Source organism: Scyliorhinus torazame, chromosome 3, assembly GCF_047496885.1.
Source record: "Scyliorhinus torazame isolate Kashiwa2021f chromosome 3, sScyTor2.1, whole genome shotgun sequence".
NCBI lineage: Eukaryota > Metazoa > Chordata > Chondrichthyes > Carcharhiniformes > Scyliorhinidae > Scyliorhinus > Scyliorhinus torazame.
In genome coordinates, this window is record NC_092709.1 from 147,910,203 (window position 1) to 147,928,915 (window position 18,713).

An 18,713-nucleotide genomic window follows, 5' to 3' on the forward strand; every position below is an offset into this window, starting at 1 on the left:
GGCCCGGAGGGTCCTTCCTTTACAGGAGGCCTCCTTCATCTGTACCCGCTCTGAGTCGGGTTCGTGCACCCATCCCCCTCACTTTCTCTGCCATTGCTGCCCAGCGGTAGTATTGTAGGTTCGGTAATGCCAACTCACCTTTGATATTCCTTCTTTGCAGTGTCGGTTTGGGAATTCTCGGGTTTATACCTCCACCCCCCCCCCCCCCCCCCCACACACACACACACACACACAAATGCCATGATCAGACCAGAAAAAGGCCTTGGCGATGAAGATCTGTATGAATCTAAACAGGAAGAGGAACCTTGGCAATATGTCCATCTTGATCGTCTGCATTCTTCCCGCCAGGGAGAGTGGGAGTTAGCCCCACCTCTGTAGGTCCTTCCTCGACCAGGCTGGTCAGGTTCCACTTGTGGATCTGTGTCCAGTCTCTGGCTATCTGGATCCCCAGGTAACGGAAACTGTTCTGGGGCGTTTTAAATGGGAGCCCTTCCAGCTCTGTCCCTCCCCCATTTTGTCACTGGGAATGCCTCACTTTTGCCCAGGTTAAGTTTGTAGCCCAAGAAGGTTCCAAACTCTTTCAGGATCTGCAGTATTGCCTTCAGTCCCTCCTGTGGCTCTGAGGCAAAGAGGAGCAGGTCATCTGCATAGAGTGAAACTCTGTGCTCTCTGTCTCCTCTCCAGATACCCTTCCAGCTTTTTGCGTCCCGCAGGGCTATTGCCAGGAGTTCGATTGCTAGCGCGAACAAGAGTGGGGACAGCGGGCAGTCCTGTCTTGTTCCTCTCTGTAGCTGGAAGTATTCTGAGCTGGTGGTGTTAGTTCGGATACTCCCTTTGTGAGCGTTGTACAGGAGCCTCACCCAGGCGGTGAACCCCACTCCTAGCCCAAACCGTTCCAGTACCTCGAGGAGGTAATTTCATTCGACTCTGTCAAAGGCCTTTTCTGTGTCCAGGGAGATGATCACTTCTGGTGTTCTCTCCTTGGTGGGGGGGTCATTATCACATTCAGCAGCCGCCTCATGTTCGCTGTGAGCTGCCTACCCTTAACAAAGCCAGTTTGGTCCTCTGCGACCACCTCTAGTACAAACCCTCCAGCCTTTTGGCCAGGACCTTTGTGAGTATTTTCACATCAACATTCAGCAGTGAAATGGGTCTATATGATCCACATTCCGTCGGGTCTTTACTTTTTTGGGTATGAGTGAGATTGTGGCCTGCGGTAGCATAGGGGGCAAAGTGCCCCTTGGCAGTGAGTCTGCGAACATGTCCCTTAGGTGTGGGGCCACCAGGAACCTTTCAGGTGATGGCGCCTTCCCTGCCTGTGTGGAGCTGAAGCTCTCCATGATTTTCCCAGATCTATTGGTGCTTCCAGTTCGCCCGTCTGTCTTCCCCCATAATTGGTAGTTCAAGTCCATCGAGGAACTATTTCATCCCCGCGTCCCCGTCGGGGGGCTCGGAGGTGTACAGTCTTCAGTAGAAGGTCTCAAACACTTGATTGAACTCTTTTGGTTCTGCTACTAGTCTGCCTCTGCTATTCTTTACCTGGGCTATTTCCCTCGTGGCTACCAGCTTTCTCAGCTGGTAAGCCAAATAAAATACTTCGTACGCAAGAAGACAGTAGGGTACCCCGAGCCCCCAGAAACTGCACTATTAGAGGAATTGATAGGCACAAGCAGCAAGGAGGGGGGTCTATGTGGGAAAATATACAGACAGTTACTGGACAGAGCCTGGACTCCACTGGATGAGACCAGACAAAAATGGGACGACGAGCTGGGGACAGAGGTAGGATGGGGACTCTGGAGCGAAGCACTGAGCAGGGCCAACTCCACCTCCTCCTGCGCAAGGCTCAGCATAATGCAGCTCAAAGTGGTGCACAGAGCGCACCTGACCAGAACCCGAATGAGCAGGTTCTTCCCGGAGGTGGAGGACAAATGTGAGCGGTACCAGAGGGGCCCGGCCAACCACACCCACATGTTTTGGACTTGATCCAAGTTTGCTGGGTTCTGGACAGCCTTCTCCGAGGCAATGTCCAAGATTGTGGGGGTGAGGGTGAAGCCATGCCCAATAGTGGCAATCTTCGGGGTATCGGAGCAGCCAGAGTTACACATGGGGAAGGGGGCCAACGCCCTTGCTTTCACTTCCCTAATCGCACGCCGGAGAATCCTGCTCGGCTGGCGATCGGCAGCACCACCCACAGCTGCAGACTGGCTCGCTGACCTTTCGGAATTTCTCCACCTGTAGAAGACCAAGTACGCCATCCTAGGGTCGGAGGAAGGGGTGGGGGGAGGAGAAGAAAGAGGGAAGGTGGGACAGCCACAAAAGAGGTGAGAGGGGGGTAACACCCCCCTCCCTGAACACAAAAGCAAACACAACCAAAGTCGACGGGGGGTGGATCAGGGGGAGAGCACAAGGGGGGGAGGGGGGACAGAGGGAGGCGGAAGAGGGGGGGGGGTGGCAGGAGATGGGTATCGAAGGAACCATAGGCTGAGCCAGAAGGCGGTGAGATGTATGTAAAGTTAGTTAAACGAAGGACAGGATAAACCTTTCTGTACAATGAAGTAGACTAACGCGGTTAAGAGAAATGTATATAATTGTTTAGAAATATGAAAAATGCCAATAAAAAGATTTAAAAAAATATTTATAGAAACTTTTAGGGCGCAATCTAACGGGAAAGTCTCAAAGAATGTTTGTGAGTGGGAATTCCTGTGTGTTTCCCAACGGCTGACCCAGCGAGGCCGTCAATGGTATCTAACATCAATTAGGGCAGTTAATGATGCCCCACGGGCTTCATGCCACGGGCTTCATGCCAGAAATGGCTGTCCTGCCACTATGGGTGTGGTTGGCCGGGCCCCTCTGGCACCGCTCACATTTGTCCTCCACCTCCGGGAAGAACCTGCTCATTCGGGTTCTGGTTAGGTGCGCTCTGTGCACCACTTTGAGCTGCATTAGGCTTAGCCCTGCGCAGGAGGAGGTGGCGTTCACCCTGCTCAGTGCTTCACTCCAGAGTCCCCATCCTACCTCTGTCCCCAGTTCGTCCTCCCATTCTTGTCTGGACCGCACTCGGCAGCTCCCTACTAACGAGAGGGAGCAGCTCTTAAACCGATCCTGCCGAGGAAAACCCAGACAGCAGGCAGCCCTGCCACTGTGCAGACCAGCTCCTTGACCTGACCCGACTGTTGGACTCGGTGGAGTCCAAATGGGATGCCCTGTTCCCCCGAGGGGGTAGCCGGATCAGTGGAAGTGGCCGTCAGTGCAGGGAGTGTAACCAGGAGGACCATCAACCAGTTCCACAAGAAGCTAAACGACCTCCAGGGCTGCATGGGTGAGTTGGCATCGGCCCTCGGCATGGGTCCGGCCTGCAACCTCCAGCCGCCCCCACTCCCAATGCCCCCTGCGTTCCCTCCCGACAGCCCTGCGATTGGCACCACAACCCCCTCCCCCCAGCACAGTACCGTGCCAGTGCCCCAGCCCACCTTGGAACCCAACAACACAGCCCACCTATGCCCAGAGGCGGTGCCCACACTAAACCGCTGCCATTGCCCAACCCGCCTGTCCCATGATGCATGTAGCATGTGGCTCAAGATGCCCTCTCTTACTCCCCGCAGGAAAGGTTGGCCCATGACAGACGGGAAAAGGCCCAGGTGGGCGGCGGATTGCCAGACATCAGAGTCCTCACCGCCTACAAGAAAGGGATCCTGGAGGTTACAGAGTAGCTGAGGACAGATAGGTCACCAATGCTGAGCTTGGCCTGCACTGCAGAGGTGAGTATTCACCAGCCCCTACCCAGATGACATATCACATGACTGGTGTTCATGCCAGACATAATGATCCTTCTTTCCCAGTGATCACCTGTCCATTCTCCCACAGGATCTCCATCCGATGGTGCCGACCCAGAGCAACAGGAGGCAGTCACTAAGGATGGAGAGCCGGCCGTCCAACAGGCCAAGGAGGAGGAGGTGGAGGTGCAAAGTAGGCACTTAATGAGGCCTCTCGTGTACCGGCCATGCCTGTCATTCGAGGACCTGCCGGACTGGGGAATGTTGCCGAAGACTCCGGCTGAGCAGGGAGACCTTGCAACTTATCTGCCGGATCATGGTGCTCCTGGCACCGTGAGGGAATAGGGGAGGACACTCGCTCCCGGTTGCCATCAAGATGACAGTCAAACTTAATTTCTATGCCACGGGATACTTCCAGGTGCCAAGTGGGGACCATTCCGGGATCTCACAGATCTCGGTGCACAGGTGCATAGAGACCCTATATGCCCAGTCGGCACAATATATCCACTTCCATGTGAACCAAACCCACCAGGGTACCCGGGTAGCGGGGTTCGCCACCATTGCACAGATGCCCAGGTCCATGGGGTGATCGACCAGATGCATGTCCCCCTAAAAACACCTGCAGATGACAGGCCACTCGACACAAACCAAAAGGGGTTCCACTCAATGAACATGGTGTGTGACCATCACGCACGTCTGTGCCTGAAACCCACTCAGTGTGCATGACATCTTCAACCTGGCACACTCTATGATTCTTTGCCTCTTCCAGGTGCACCCCCAGCTGGGGAATTGGATCCTGTGTGACAGGGGGTATTCGCTGTTGTGGTAGTATGCATTAGGGGTCATGTGGGACTGTGAAGCCGTGATGCTATTGGCTGACAGATCCCGGGTCCTGGTTGGCTGTTGATCCCTAGCTCCGCCCTGAAGGCAGAGTATAAGAACCCGGGCTTCTCCCTGCAGCTCCAGTCTGTTGCTGAACTGCGGGGAACAAGTCACGCTTAATAAAGCCTCATCGACTTCATCTCCATTCGTCTCTCTCGTAAGTCATTGTGCGCTACAATTTATTAAGCGTGCTTAAAGGACTATGGAGCTCAGGATCGCCCCGGAATGCCTGCGGATCAGCCCCCATGCAGTGAACTCAGCAGCAGTTTTTAAACACTGGCAGGCTTGTTTTGAAGGCTACCGCCGAACCGCCCCCGGCCGGATCACAGAAGACCAGAAACTACAGGTCCTGCACTCAAGGGTAAGCCCGGAAATTTACCCTCTCATAGAAGACGCAGAGGATTTCCCGACGGCGCTCACAGCACTAAAGAGCGTCTACGTTCGCCCCGTGAACCAGGTCTACACACGCTACCAACTCGCAACGAGACGGCAACGTCCCGGAGAATCGCTAGAGGGGTTCTACGCCGCGCTGCTAATTTTGGGACGGGGCTGCAGCTGCCCGCCAGTAAACGCGACTGAACACACAGACATGTTAATTTGCGATGCGTTTGTGGCAGGTATGAACTCTCCCCAAATCCGCCAAAGACTTTTAGAAAAAGAGTCGCTAGGACTCTCAGAGGCACGGGCCATCGCAGCTTCCCTAGATGTGGTCTCGCAAAACGCCCGCGCCTACGGCCCCGACCGCGCGGCAGCCCCTTGGGCTCCGTGGACCCCCGTCGTGACAAACCCCCCCCCCCTCCCTCACAGGCTTGCGCGGTTAAGATGCCAGATCATCCCGGGGGGGGGGGCCCGCTGCTATTTCTGCGGGCAGGCGAAACACTCCCGGCAGCGCTGCCCGGCCCGCGCAGCGATTTGCAAGAGCTGCGGCAAAAAGGGCCATTTCGCGGCTGTGTGCCGGTCCCGGGGGGTCGCCGCTGTCCCCGGAGAAGAAAGAGTCCAGCGCATCCCAAACGCTCCCCAACTCCCCCAGCGCCCCAGGTGCGACCCGCGGGCGCCGCCATTTTGGGTCCCGGCCACCACGAGGGGAGGATGGGCGCCGCCATCTTGTGACCCCCCAGCCATGTGCGATGCATGGGGGTGGCCATTTTGTCCACTCCCCACCACGTGCGATCCGTGGGGGTGGCCATTTTGTCCACCCCCGGCCGCGTGCGATTCATGGACGCCGCCATCTTGGATGACAACAATGGACCCCAGCATCGACGGCTCCACGGGGTCCGAAGACGCTGAGACACTACGACCACATCTGGCCTCGGTGACGCTGGATCAAGCATGGCCCCGGACGCTCCAGACGGCGACAACAACGGTGCTGATCAACGGACACGAGACACCATGCCTGATCGACTCCGGGAGCACCGAAAGCTTCATCCACCCCGACACGGTAAGACGCTGTTTTTTGACCATCCGTCCCAGTGCGCAAAAGATTTCCCTAGCTGCAGGATCCCACTCCGTAGAGATCAAAGGGTTCTGCATCGCGAACCTAACGGTGCAAGGGAGGGAGTTTAAAAACTACAGGCTCTACGTCCTTCCCCAACTCTGCGCGCCCACATTACTGGGATTAGATTTCCAGTGCAACCTGCAGAGCCTAACGTTTCAATTCGGCGGCCCAATACCCCCACTCACTATCTGCGGCCTCGCAACCCTCAAAGTTGAACCGCCATCCTTGTTTGCAAACCTCACCCCGGATTGCAAACCCGTCGCCACTAGGAGCAGACGGTACAGCGCCCAGGACCAGACATTTATCCGGTCCGAAGTCCAGCGGTTGCTGAAGGAAGGCATAATCCAGGCCAGCAATAGTCCCTGGAGAGCACAGGTGGTAGTAGTAAAGACCGGGGAGAAGCAAAGGATGGTCATAGACTATAGCCAGACCATCAACAGGTACACACAGCTAGATGCGTACCCTCTCCCCCGCATATCCGACATGGTAAATCGGATTGCCCAATATAAGGTCTTCTCCACCGTGGACCTCAAGTCCGCCTATCACCAGCTCCCCATCCGCCCAAGTGACCGCAAGTACACAGCCTTCGAGGCAGATGGGCGACTATACCACTTCCTAAGGGTCCCATTTAGCGTCACAAACGGGGTCTCGGTCTTCCAACGGGAGATGGACCGAATGGTTGATCAACACGGGTTGCAGGCCACGTTCCCGTATCTCGACAACGTAATCATCTGCGGCCACGATCAGCAGGACCACGACCCCAACCTCCAAAAATTCCTCCAGACCGCAAACGCCTTGAACCTCACATACAACGAGGACAAGTGCGTGTTTAGCACAAACCGGCTGGCCATCCTGGGATACGTAGTGCGCAATGGGATAATAGGCCCCGACCCCAAACGCATGCGCCCCCTTATGGAATTTCCCCTCCCCCACTGCTCCAAAGCCCTGAAACGCTGCCTGGGTTTTTTTTTCATATTACGCCCAGTGGGTCCCCCAGTATGCAGACAAGGCCCGCCCACTAATACAGACTACTACCTTCCCCCTGTCAACAGAGGCTCGCCAGGCCTTCAGCCGCATCAAAGCGGATATCGCAAAGGCCACGATGCGCGCCATCGACGAGTCCCTCCCCTTCCAGGTCGAGAGCGACGCCTCCGATGTAGCTCTAGCGGCCACCCTTAACCAAGCGGGCAGGCCCGTGGCCTTCTTCTCCCGAACCCTCCACGCCTCAGAAATCCGCCACTCCTCAGTGGAAAAGGAAGCCCAAGCCATAGTGGAAGCTGTGCGACATTGGAGGCATTACCTGGCCGGCAGGAGATTCACTCTCCTCACTGACCAACGGTCGGTAGCTTTCATGTTCGATAATGCACAGCGGGGCAAAATTTAAAATGACAAGATCTTAAGGTGGAGAATCGAGCTCTCCACCTTCAACTACGAGATCTTGTACCGTCCCAGAAAGCTGAACGAGCCGTCCGATGCCCTATCGCACAAATAGACCGTCTCCAAACCCTCCACGAGGACCTCTGCCACCCGGGGGTCACTCGGTTCTACCATTTTATAAAGTCCCGCAACCTCCCCTACTCTGTGGAGGAGGTCCGTACAGTCACCAGGAACTGCCACATCTGCGCTGAGTGCAAACCGCATTTTTTCAGGCCAGATAGAGCGCACCTGATCAAGGCTTCCCGTCCCTTTGAACGCCTCAGTCTGGATTTCAAAGGGCCCCTCCCCTCCACCGATCGCAACACATACTTCCTGAACGTGGTGGACGAGTACTCCCGTTTCCCTTTCGCCATCCCCTGCCCCGACATGACAGCGGCCACAGTTATTAAAGCCCTTAGCACCATATTCACACTGTTCGGTTGCCCCGCATATATCCATAGCGAGAGGGGGTCCTCCTTCATGAGTGACGAGCTGCGCCAGTTCCTGCTCAGCAAGGGTATAGCCTCGAGCAGGACGACCAGCAACAACCCCCGGGGGAACGGGAAAGTAGAGAGGGAGAACGGCACGGTCTGGAAGACCGTCCTACTGGCCCTACGGTCCAGGGATCTCCCAGTTTCACGGTGGCAGGAGGTCCTCCCGGACGCTCTCCACTCCATCCGGTCGCTGCTGTGTACCACCACTAACCAAACGCCTCATGAGCGCCTCCTTGTCTTCCCCAGGAAGTCCTCCTCCGGAACGTCGCTGCCGACCTGGCTGGCGGCCCCAGGACCCATCTTGCTCCGGAAACATGTGCGGGCGCACAAGTCGGACCCGTTGGTCGAGAGGGTTCATCTCCTCCACGCGAACCCGCAGTACGCCTACGTGGCGTACCCCGACGGCCGACAGGACACGGTCTCCCTGCGAGACCTGGCGCCCGCCGGCAACACGCACACCCCCCCGACACCGATCACCCCCTCCCTGCCACCGGCGCACCCCGCGACCGCCCGCTTCCCAGGAGGATCGGTCCTCCTCCCATGTCCGACCAGGAGTGAAACAGAAGCAGACACCGAAATGCTCCCGGAGACGACAACGCGGGAACAAGCACCTGCACCACCACCGGGGCTGAGGCGATCGACAAGGAAGACCAGACCGCCCGCTCGACTCGTGGCATCGGTGTAACACAAGAATGTTGTTGGACTGTAACGAGAATGTTCTTTTCCTCTTACGAATATTGTAAATAGTTCACAAACCCTGTACATAGCCCAGTGTAGGGCAAAGTGTAGGGCATTGAAAGGACATGCCAAAAATTTTTTTTCCTCCCAGGACCAGCCTTGTAAACCCCTACCACCATGCGAAGCACCACCCCGCCAGGTTCATTTTTAACAAGGGGTGAATGTGGTAGTATGCATTAGGGGCCATGTGGGACTGTGAAGCCGTGATGCTATTGGCTGACAGATCCCGGGTCCTGGTTGGCTGTTGATCCCTAGCTCCGCCCTGAAGGCGGAGTATAAGAACCCGGGCTTCTCCCCGCAGCTCCAGTCTGTTGCTGAACTGCGGGGAACAAGTCACGCTTAATAAAGCCTCATCGACTTCATCTCTATTCGTCTCTCTCGTAAGTCATTGTGCGCTACAGCTGTGGTCGTGGCTAATGTTGTCTATCCGGAGGCCACAGACAGACGCGGAGATCCACTACAACATGCCCATGCAGCAACCAGGAGCGTGATCGAGCGGTGCTACGGCATCCTGAGGTTGCGGTTCAGGTGCCTGGACCTCTCTGGAGGGGCCCTCCAGTGTGGCGCTGGGATGTCTGTTGAGTCCTCCACAGCATCGCGCAGGAGGAGGAGGACGAACGCCAGGCCCCCTCCGATGAGGAGGATACAGGAGAGGGGAGGGTGAACAGGACATGGGGCCCAGGCAGGCACAGGAGGCCACACAAGTGCACCAGGGTCAACATGCATGGGATGCTCTGATCGCCTCCAGGGGGGACTGTGGGGGGGACTGGCCAGAGGCACGGACTCCACATCCCACCTGCACACCCCACCCTTCCCGGCCACCCCCCCGCCTGCAACCCCCTCTGTGATACATACCTACCACACTAAGAGGTGCGGGCCCTGGGTGGAAGTAACAGACGGTCTGGCCCATGGGATGGAGGATGATGACAACTTGCTCTGCACTAAGCTCTGGTGCTCCACATTGTTCGACACAAGGTAGCACTTTCCACCATCCACCTGGGTGATCCCTTCATGTGAACTGACCATTCCATCACATGGTCCCATCGATTCTCCCTCGAGTGGAGGAGGTGGGGGATAGGGGCCGGTGGGGGGAGGGGGGGGGGAGGTGCAGAGGGTGGGATGAGGGTGGACACCAGAGCGGTGAGCGCTGGCTGATCTGCAGTCCCTGAGCCAAGCCCACCCTCAACGTCTGGTCATTCTCCACAACCTGCACCCGCGCCCCCTCTGCGGCCAGCCCTCCGCTCACACTCTTCTGACGGAGCACTGAGGTAGGTTGTAACATTGTGAACAGGTGTTTAATGTGAAAGCATATACACAGATTTCTGCCCTGGCTATCACTAACCTGTGCCCTGCACCCTTGCCAACTTAACTGGTGTCTAATTTCCTAGCCTCACGGGTCCTAATGCTATGCCGAGGTGGTTCCCCAGTCGGCACAGCAAGAGTGGAGGTGGCCTGCTGTGATTCCCGCCCTTCGACCTAGTCCCCTTTGGCGGGCGTCTTCTGGGGCGACCGGGCCTGGATGGGCATGGCTGCTACTCAGATGTCCGTGGTGATGCCGCCCTGTTCTGCTCACTGCGCACAGATGCTCCATGGACAGGAGGGTTGGGGGACGTGGGGGGAAGTCCAAGGTGCTGTGGTGTTCTGGCATCTCCTCTACGGGAGTCCACGGCATGGGCCCCAACACTTTCTCCTCCCTCGAGGTGCTCGTTTGCCCCAGGGCTACTCCATGGGACGGCGATGCGAGCGGAGCTGTCCCCTGAGGCTCCCCTGCCACCTGGCACTGCCAGTCCTGGAGTCCCGTTCTCGTCTCGGCCAGGGTCTGCATGCTCATTGCCTTGGAGCACAGGGAGTGGACCATCTCCATCTGGGACTGTGCCACATCACCCATTGACTGTGCAACCACCTTCTGGGTCTATGTCACATCAGCCAGTGACTGCACCATCACCCGCTGTGTCTGTGCCACGCCAGCCAGTGCCTAGTCAATGCTGCTGACGTCTCAGTCATGTGACTGGGCCATGCTCAGGGGCACCGCTGCAATGTTCAGGTGGCTTTCGCACATGCTGTGAGAGGGCAGTCCTGTCCTGGGCTTCGGCCACCGCCTGCCAGATTGCCCCAGGCCTTGGACATGCTGATCCCGAGCTGAAACACTTGCTCCCAAGGCCTCCACTGCGGCGCCACCCCTGCGGTGTTGGCCTGGGTGACACGCATGGCCAGCACCACCTCCTGCTCCTACATGCGGTTGGACGCCTCCACCTGCACCTGTAGGTGCTGGATGCTAACCAACAACACCTCATGTAGTCCCTGGTGATGCGACCATCAATTCACTCGAAGACACGTGGAGAAGTAAACCGTGGTTTTAATCAGCTTAGAACTGAGCCTGCCTGTGACCGGTACAACACTGAAGGCGGCCCCGCAGGTCAGCAGCTCTTATACTTCCTGTAAAGGGGGTGGAGCCATGGGCGGAGCCCGTACATACCCCAACATATCCCCTGTGGGTGAAGCCACACAATGACCCATAGGTGGAGCCCACAGGGTTAATAACATAACACAGTGCACTGGTGAATTATCAGTAATTATACATTCACCACACCTGGCTGTGACTGTATCTTCATGATTGACGGGACTGTCCGTTCCAGAAGCTCCAAACCCGTCTGGACACAGCTAGTCCCTAGTCCTTGGGGTCGACCCGCCCTCAGACCATTCGCCCACTCCGGTGTTCCTACCTCCAGTTTCTGTCCTGGAGCAGGTGTGTGGTGCACACCAGATAGTGCCCAGAAGCCTCTTCCCTAACATGGTCAACCAGTACTGGACGTGGTATTGAGGAATGAGCCTGGATAGGTGGTTGAGGTTTCAGTAGAGGAACATTTTGGGAGTAGTGACCACAATTCCATAGGTTTTAGGGTACTTTTGGATAGGGATGAGGGTAACCCTCGGGTTCAGGTGCTAAACAGGGGAAACACAAATTACGATAACATTAGATAGTGATTGGAGAATTTGGATTGGGTGCGGCTGTTGGAAGATAAATCAACATCGGACATGTGGGAGCCTTTCAAGCAACAGTTAGGTTTCAGGAAAATCATGTTCCTGAGAGAACAACGGATAAGAATGGGAAGTTTAGGGGGCCTTGGGTAACAAGGGATATTGTGAACCTCGTCATAAGGAGGAAGGTATTTAAGCGGGAAATTAGGAGGGCTAGGAAGGATCATGAAAAGTTCTTGGCAAGTAGGATTAAGGTGTATCCCAAAGCTTTTTATTCATATGTAAAAAGCAAGAGGGTAGCCAGGGAAAACATTGGGCCACTTAAGGACGCGGGGGGGGGGGGGGGGGGGTTGGAATCTATGTGTTGAGCCAGAGGAAATGGGCAAAATACTAAACGAGTACTTTGCATCAGTGTTCACCAAAGAAAAGGACTTTGTGGAAGATGATTCTTGGGTAGGGTGTGTGGATAGTCTGGATCATTTGACATCGAAAAGGAGTGGGTATTGGGTCTTCTGAAATATAGTAAGGCTGGGCCGGATGGAATTTTCCCCAGAATACTGAGGGAAGCAAGAGACGAAATTGTGGGACCTTGACTGACATCTTTGTATCCTCACTATCTACAGGTGAGATCCCAGAGGACTGGAGAATAGCTAATGTGATATCGCTGGAAACTATAGGCTGGTGAGCCTCACGACGGTAGTAGGTAAATTATTGGAGGGAATTTTCAGGGATAAGATTTATACCCATTTGGAAACAAATGGACTCATCAGCGATAGACAGCATGGTTTGTGACGGGGAGTTCGTGCCTCACTAACTTGATAAGGGTTTTTGGAGGAGGTGAAAAAGATGATTGATGAGGGGAGGGCGGTGGATGTTGTTTACATGGATTTCAGTAAAACCTTTGACAAGGTGCCTCATGGCAGACTGGTACACAAGGTGAACTCACATGGGAACAGAGGTGGGGTGGCTAGATGAATACAGAACGGGCTGGGTCACAGAAGACAGAGGGTAGCAGTAGAAAGGTGTTTTTCTGAATGTAAGGTTGTGACTAGTGGTGTTCCACAGGGATCTGTGCTGGGGACTCTGTTGTTTGTAGTATACATAAACGATTTGGAGGTAAATGTAGCTGGTCTGATTAGTAAATTCACGGATGACACTAAGGTTGGTGGAGTGGCAGGTAGAGTTGAGGATTGTCAGAGGATAAAGCAGGACATAGATAGGTTGGAGACTTGGGCAGAGAAATGGAAAATGGAGTTTAATCCGGACAGACGTGGGGTAATGCATTTTGGTAGGTCTAACATCGAGGGGAAATATACCGTAAATGGCAAAACTCCTATTCAAAGTCAGAGAGATCCGGGGATGCAGGTCTACAGATCTTTGAAAGTGGTAACACAAGTGGACAATGTAGTCAAGAAAGCATATGGAATGCTTGCCTTCATTGGACGGGGCATCGAGTATAAAAACTGGCAAGTCATGCTGCAGTTGTAAAGAATCTTCGTAACGCTGCACTTCGAATATTGTGCACAATTCTGGTCGCCACATTACCAGAAGGATGTGGAGGCTTTGGAGCGGGTGCAGAGGAGATATACCAGAATGTTGCCTGGTCTGGAGGATGTTAACTATGCGGAGAGACTGAATAGACTCGGACTGTTTTCATTAGAACGACGGAGGTTGAGGGGTGACCTGAGAGACGTCTACAAGATTATGAGAGGCATGGATAGAGTGGATGGGCAGGCACTCTTTCCCAGGGTAGAGGGGTCAGTCACCAGGGGGCCCTTCAATCGTCGCTGAATCTGTCCAGGTGCGGTGCCAGTTTTCCTGTCGTAGAAGTCCGTGAATCCTGCCCCGACGTCAACAGTTAGTCTCAAGAATGGAGAATTCCGGTGTATAGTTCTGGTTAGCTTCCTCTCATATTCTAATTTTTAATCATTTAGCCATTGTTTGCTGTTCCATCCAATATTTTGACCTGCCACCTAGCTTTGCACTTTTACATGCTTTTTCTTTAAGTTTGGTACTGTCATAATCCTTTCCAGTTAACCACAGATGTATACCGGTCCATTGGGCCTTTTCTTACTTGCTGGAATGTATCTATTCTGTGCATTCTGAAATATCCCCTTAAATGTTTTCCACTGCATCTCTATTGACTTATCCCTTAACCTAATTAGCCAATTCGCTTCAACCAGCTCTGCTTTCATTCCCTCATAATTGCCCTTAACTAAGTTTAAAAACTGACGCTCTAGACCCATAACTTTCTCGGAGTGGCAATCAGTGGCTAGGCTCCCCTATCATTGAGGATGGGGGTTGTAGTGTTGGGTGTTCTGATGTACAGATGAACCAACACGGTTGTATTTGGTACAACGCTGTTTTATTTCAACTTGTTATTTACAGTTCTGTCCTGGTACTCTGCACGTGGTGACTCTCTGAGTGTGTTGTTAATCAGGTCCTGTCCTTGTGCTGGTCTCCAGATCTACTGGCCACCAGGTGTCGTGTTTCTTCTCTTATACTGTCTCTGTCCTTGTCTATGATTGGTTGTCGTGTTGTGTGTGCTGATTTGTCTGTTGGTGTGTCTATCATGATGTGTGTGTTTGAATATCATGACATCCCCCCTTTTTTACAAAATTATGTGCCTACGTGGTTATAAATACGAATGCGTCGTGAGTGCATCTAAAAGTGTGTGTGCGTGATATTTACAGCAGGTGCATGTGGCGTAACTATATACATGGGGCGATGTCGGGTGTGTCATGCTAACGAGGTTGTACCATAACAAAACAGGAAGACGAAAAACTTTGAAGTGTGGTCCGGTCAAACGATATCTGGAATGATAAAACAGTAACATGCTACAATACAATAGTGTTTCAACTTTAACGTGTGAACGGTCTCATAAGTCCAATCTAGTAGGTGTGCGACGAATTCGGGTTGACCGCCTCAAGGGTGGGTCGAGAACCACCGGCTGAGGTGCAAGCCTGGCCACGGGTGGCGATGGAAGGGGCATGATCTGTGGCAGCTCCACGAAGTCATCCTCGGGAACCAGTGGAGGACCCGGCGTGTGTGCACTGTTCGGTTGCGAGCGTGGAAGGCGGCGAAGGGCTCGCCGATTGCGGCGACGCACTGATCCATCCGGCATGCGTACCAGGAACGAGCGGGGAGCCACACGTCGGAGAACTTCGGCAGGTGCTGACCAGCCCCCATTTGGCAGATGAATGCGGACTTTATCCCCGGAGGACAGGGGGGAGAAGATCAGTCGCCCTTGTATCGTACAGACTCTTCTGGCGATCACGCTGCAGTTGCATCTTGTGCAGTACCTTAGCATGGTCCGTTGTTGGTGTCAGGATGGAAGGCACAGTTGTCCTGAGGGTGCGACCCATCAGTAGCTGTGCTGGCGAGAGACCCGTGGCTAGCGGGGCCGATCGATAGGCCAGCAGGGCGAGGTGAAAGTCCGATCCGGCAGCAGCAGCCTTGCAGAGGAGCCGCTTGGCAATATGAATGCCCTTTTCCTCCTTTCCATTTGACTGTGGATGTAGAGGGCTGGATGTTACGTGTGTGAAACCACATGATGCGGCAAAGGACGACCATTCACGGCTGGCGAAACAGGGCCCATTGTCCGACATGACAGTCATCGGAATGCCGTGGCGAGCAAAGGTGTCCTTGCAGGCCCTGATGACTGCAGACAACGTCAGATCGTGTAGGGGTATGACTTCTGGGTAATTGGAGAAGTAGTCTATGATGATAATATAGTCCATGCCAAGCCCGTGAAATAGGTCGACACCCACCTTCGCCCAGGGGGACGTCACCAGCTCATGGGGCAGAAGCGTCTCAGGAGGTTGCGCCGGCTGAAACCTCTGGCAGGTTGTGCAATTGAGTACCATGTTGGCAATATCGTCATTAATGCCCGGCCAATATACCGCCTCTCGGGCCCTCCGTCTGCACTTCTCGACTCCCAAGTGGCCTTCGTGTATTTGATTGAGAATCGTCTGGCGCATACTGTGCGGAATGACGATCCTGTCTAGCTTCAGAAGGATCCCATCAATGGTGGTTAGGTCATCTCGCACATTATAGAACTGCGGACACTGCCCTTTGAGCCAACCTTCCGTCATGTGGCGCATCACTCGCTGTAGAAGGGGGTCGGCCACTGTCTCTGCGCGTATGCGGGCCAGACTGGGGTCGTTGGCCGGCAGATTTGCCGCTGTCAAAGCCACGTGTGCCTCAACTTGACATACGAACCCCTCCGCATCTGGTGGTGTACTCACTGCTCGGGATAGGGTACCCGCCACGATGAGGTCCTTCCCTGGAGTGTAGATCAATTGGAAATCATACCTCCTGAGTTTAAGTAAGATGCGCTGGAGGAGAGGGGTCATGTCGTTCAGGTCCTTGTTTATTATGTTGACAAGGGGGCGGTGGTCAGTTTCGACCGTGAATCGTGGATGACCATATACATAATCGTGGAACTTGTCCAAACCAGTTAGCAAGCCCAGGCATTCTTTTTCAATTTGCGCATAGCGCTGTTCCATAGGGGTCATGGCCCGTGATGCATAGGCAACCGGGGCCCATGACGACGTGTTATCTTTCTGCAGGAGCACTGCTCCAATACCAGATTGGCTGGCATCAGTTAAGATTTTGGTGGGACGATACGTGTCGAAGAACGGCAACACTGGTGCCGTGGCAAGTTTGTGTTTGAGCTTCTCCCATTCCAGCTGGTGTGTATGTTGCCACTGGAACTCTGTAGATTTCTTTACGAGACGGCGCAGAGCCGTTGTGTGGGAAGCAAGGTTGGGAATGAATTTCCCGAGGAAGTTGACCATGCCCAGGAATCGTAGTACAGCTTTCTTGTCGGCCGGCCACGGCATGGCTGTGACAGCGCTTACCTTGTCCGCATCGGGACGGACCCCTGATCGGGAGATGTGGTCCCCCAGGAACTTCAATTCGATCTGGCCAAAGGCACACTTGGCGCGGTTGAGGCGCAGGTCATTGTTTCGTATGCGGGCGAAAACGCGTTGGAGACGATGTATGTGCTCCTGCGGAGTGGTGGACCAGATGAATTATCGTCCACATATACGCATACCCCTTCGATGCCTTCCATCATCTGCTCCATTATTCTGTGGAAGACCTCGGATGCCGAGATGATGCCAAATGGCATCCGGTTGTAGCAGAATCTGCCGAAAGGGGTGTTAAAAGTACATAGCTTTCGGCTGGACGGGCCCAGTTGGATCTGCCAAAATCCTTTAGAAGCATCCAGTTTGGTGAATATTTTGGCTTGGGCCATCTCACTGGTGATTTCCTCTCGTTTAGGTATGGGATAGTGTTCCCGCATAATGTTATTATTTAGGTCTTTAGGGTCTATACAGATGCGGAGCTCGCCAGAGGGCTTCTTGACACACACCATGGAACTGACCCATGGCGTGGGCTCCGTGACCCTGGATAGGACCCCTTGGTCCTGGAGATCCTGCAGCTGCAACTTGAGGTGATCTTTAAGTGGCGCAGGAACCCTGCGAGGTGCGTGAACAACCGGGATGGCGTCCGGTTTGAGGCGAATTTTGTATGTGTATGGCAGTGTCCCCATGCCTTCAAATACCTCCTGGTTGTGAGCAAGGAGGGATTGGAGATTTGCGTTGAAGTCAGCATCCAGGAAGTCGGATGTATCGTCTGGAGAGAGAGACATAATTCGCTGTACAAGGTGAAGAGCCTTACATGCCTGTGCGCCCAGCAAGGAATCTTTCGATGAGCCAACAATTTCAAAGGGGAGTGTGGCCGTGAGCGTTTTGTGTGTCACCTGGAGCTGGCAAGATCCCATGACCGGGATGACGTTCCCGTTATAGTCAACCATCTTGCACCGGGATGGCTGGATAGGTGGTTTGACCTTCATGGCATAGAATGCTGAATATGCTATGAGGTTGGCGGATGCGCCAGTGCCCAGGCGGAAAGTGATCTGCGATCGGTTGACCGTCAGGGTGGCACTCCATTCATCGGCCGGATTGATGGTGTTGACCCTGTTCACATCAATGACTGAAACCCGGAAGGCATCTTGGTCATCTGTGTCATTTGGCTGGATGTCCTGATGTACGGGCTGGACGGTCCTGACGTGTCTGCGAGGTGGTCGGAGATGTGTAGGATCCATCGGTTGAACCGCTCGACAGTCGGCAGCGTAGTGGCCCATCTTGCCACATCATAGGCATTGTCGTTTTTTAGCAGGACATTGCCCTTTTAAATGTACAGCTCCACAGTTGCCGCACGTCATGACGTCACGGCGTTCGTTATGCCACTGCGCATGCGCAGTTCGGTCTTGCATCGGGCGCGCCTGCGCAGTGCGTCCCTCGATGTTGCCGTTGGTTTTGGCGCGCACAAGCGCGGGAGACCGCGAAAAGCGCGGGAAACGGCCGCCCACGTCCGGGCCGCGGACCGTGAGATAATCAATTGCCTGGATGCGTTCGGCCTCGTGAGCGGCCTGGCTTGCTGATTCGATGGCTAGGGACCCCCTCCGTGCCGAGTCGGTCGCCTGAAATTGGGCAAAACGGCTGGTTGCATTTTCACGGAGGACACAAGCTTCCACCGCAGACGCTAAGGTAAGGCCTTTAATTTTAAGAAGCTGCTGGCGTAGGCCACTGGAGGCAACGGCAAAAACAATCTGGTCCCGGATCATGGACTCTGAGGTGTTGCCGTAACCGCAGGACTGCGCGAGTATGCGGAGGTGCGTCAGAAAGGGTTGAAAGAGCTCATCCTTACCTTGCAGGCGTTGCTGAAAGATATACCTTTCAAAACTTTCATTCACATCAACGTTAAAGTGCTGGTCTAGCTTGAGGAGGACCGTGTCATACTTGGATTAGTTCTCGCCTTCGGCGAACACCAGTGAGTTGAATACATCGATGGTGTGCTGACCTGCGGTGGTGAGGAGCATCGCAATCTTTGTTTCGTCCGAGGCACTCTGTTTCTCGTTGGCTCAGC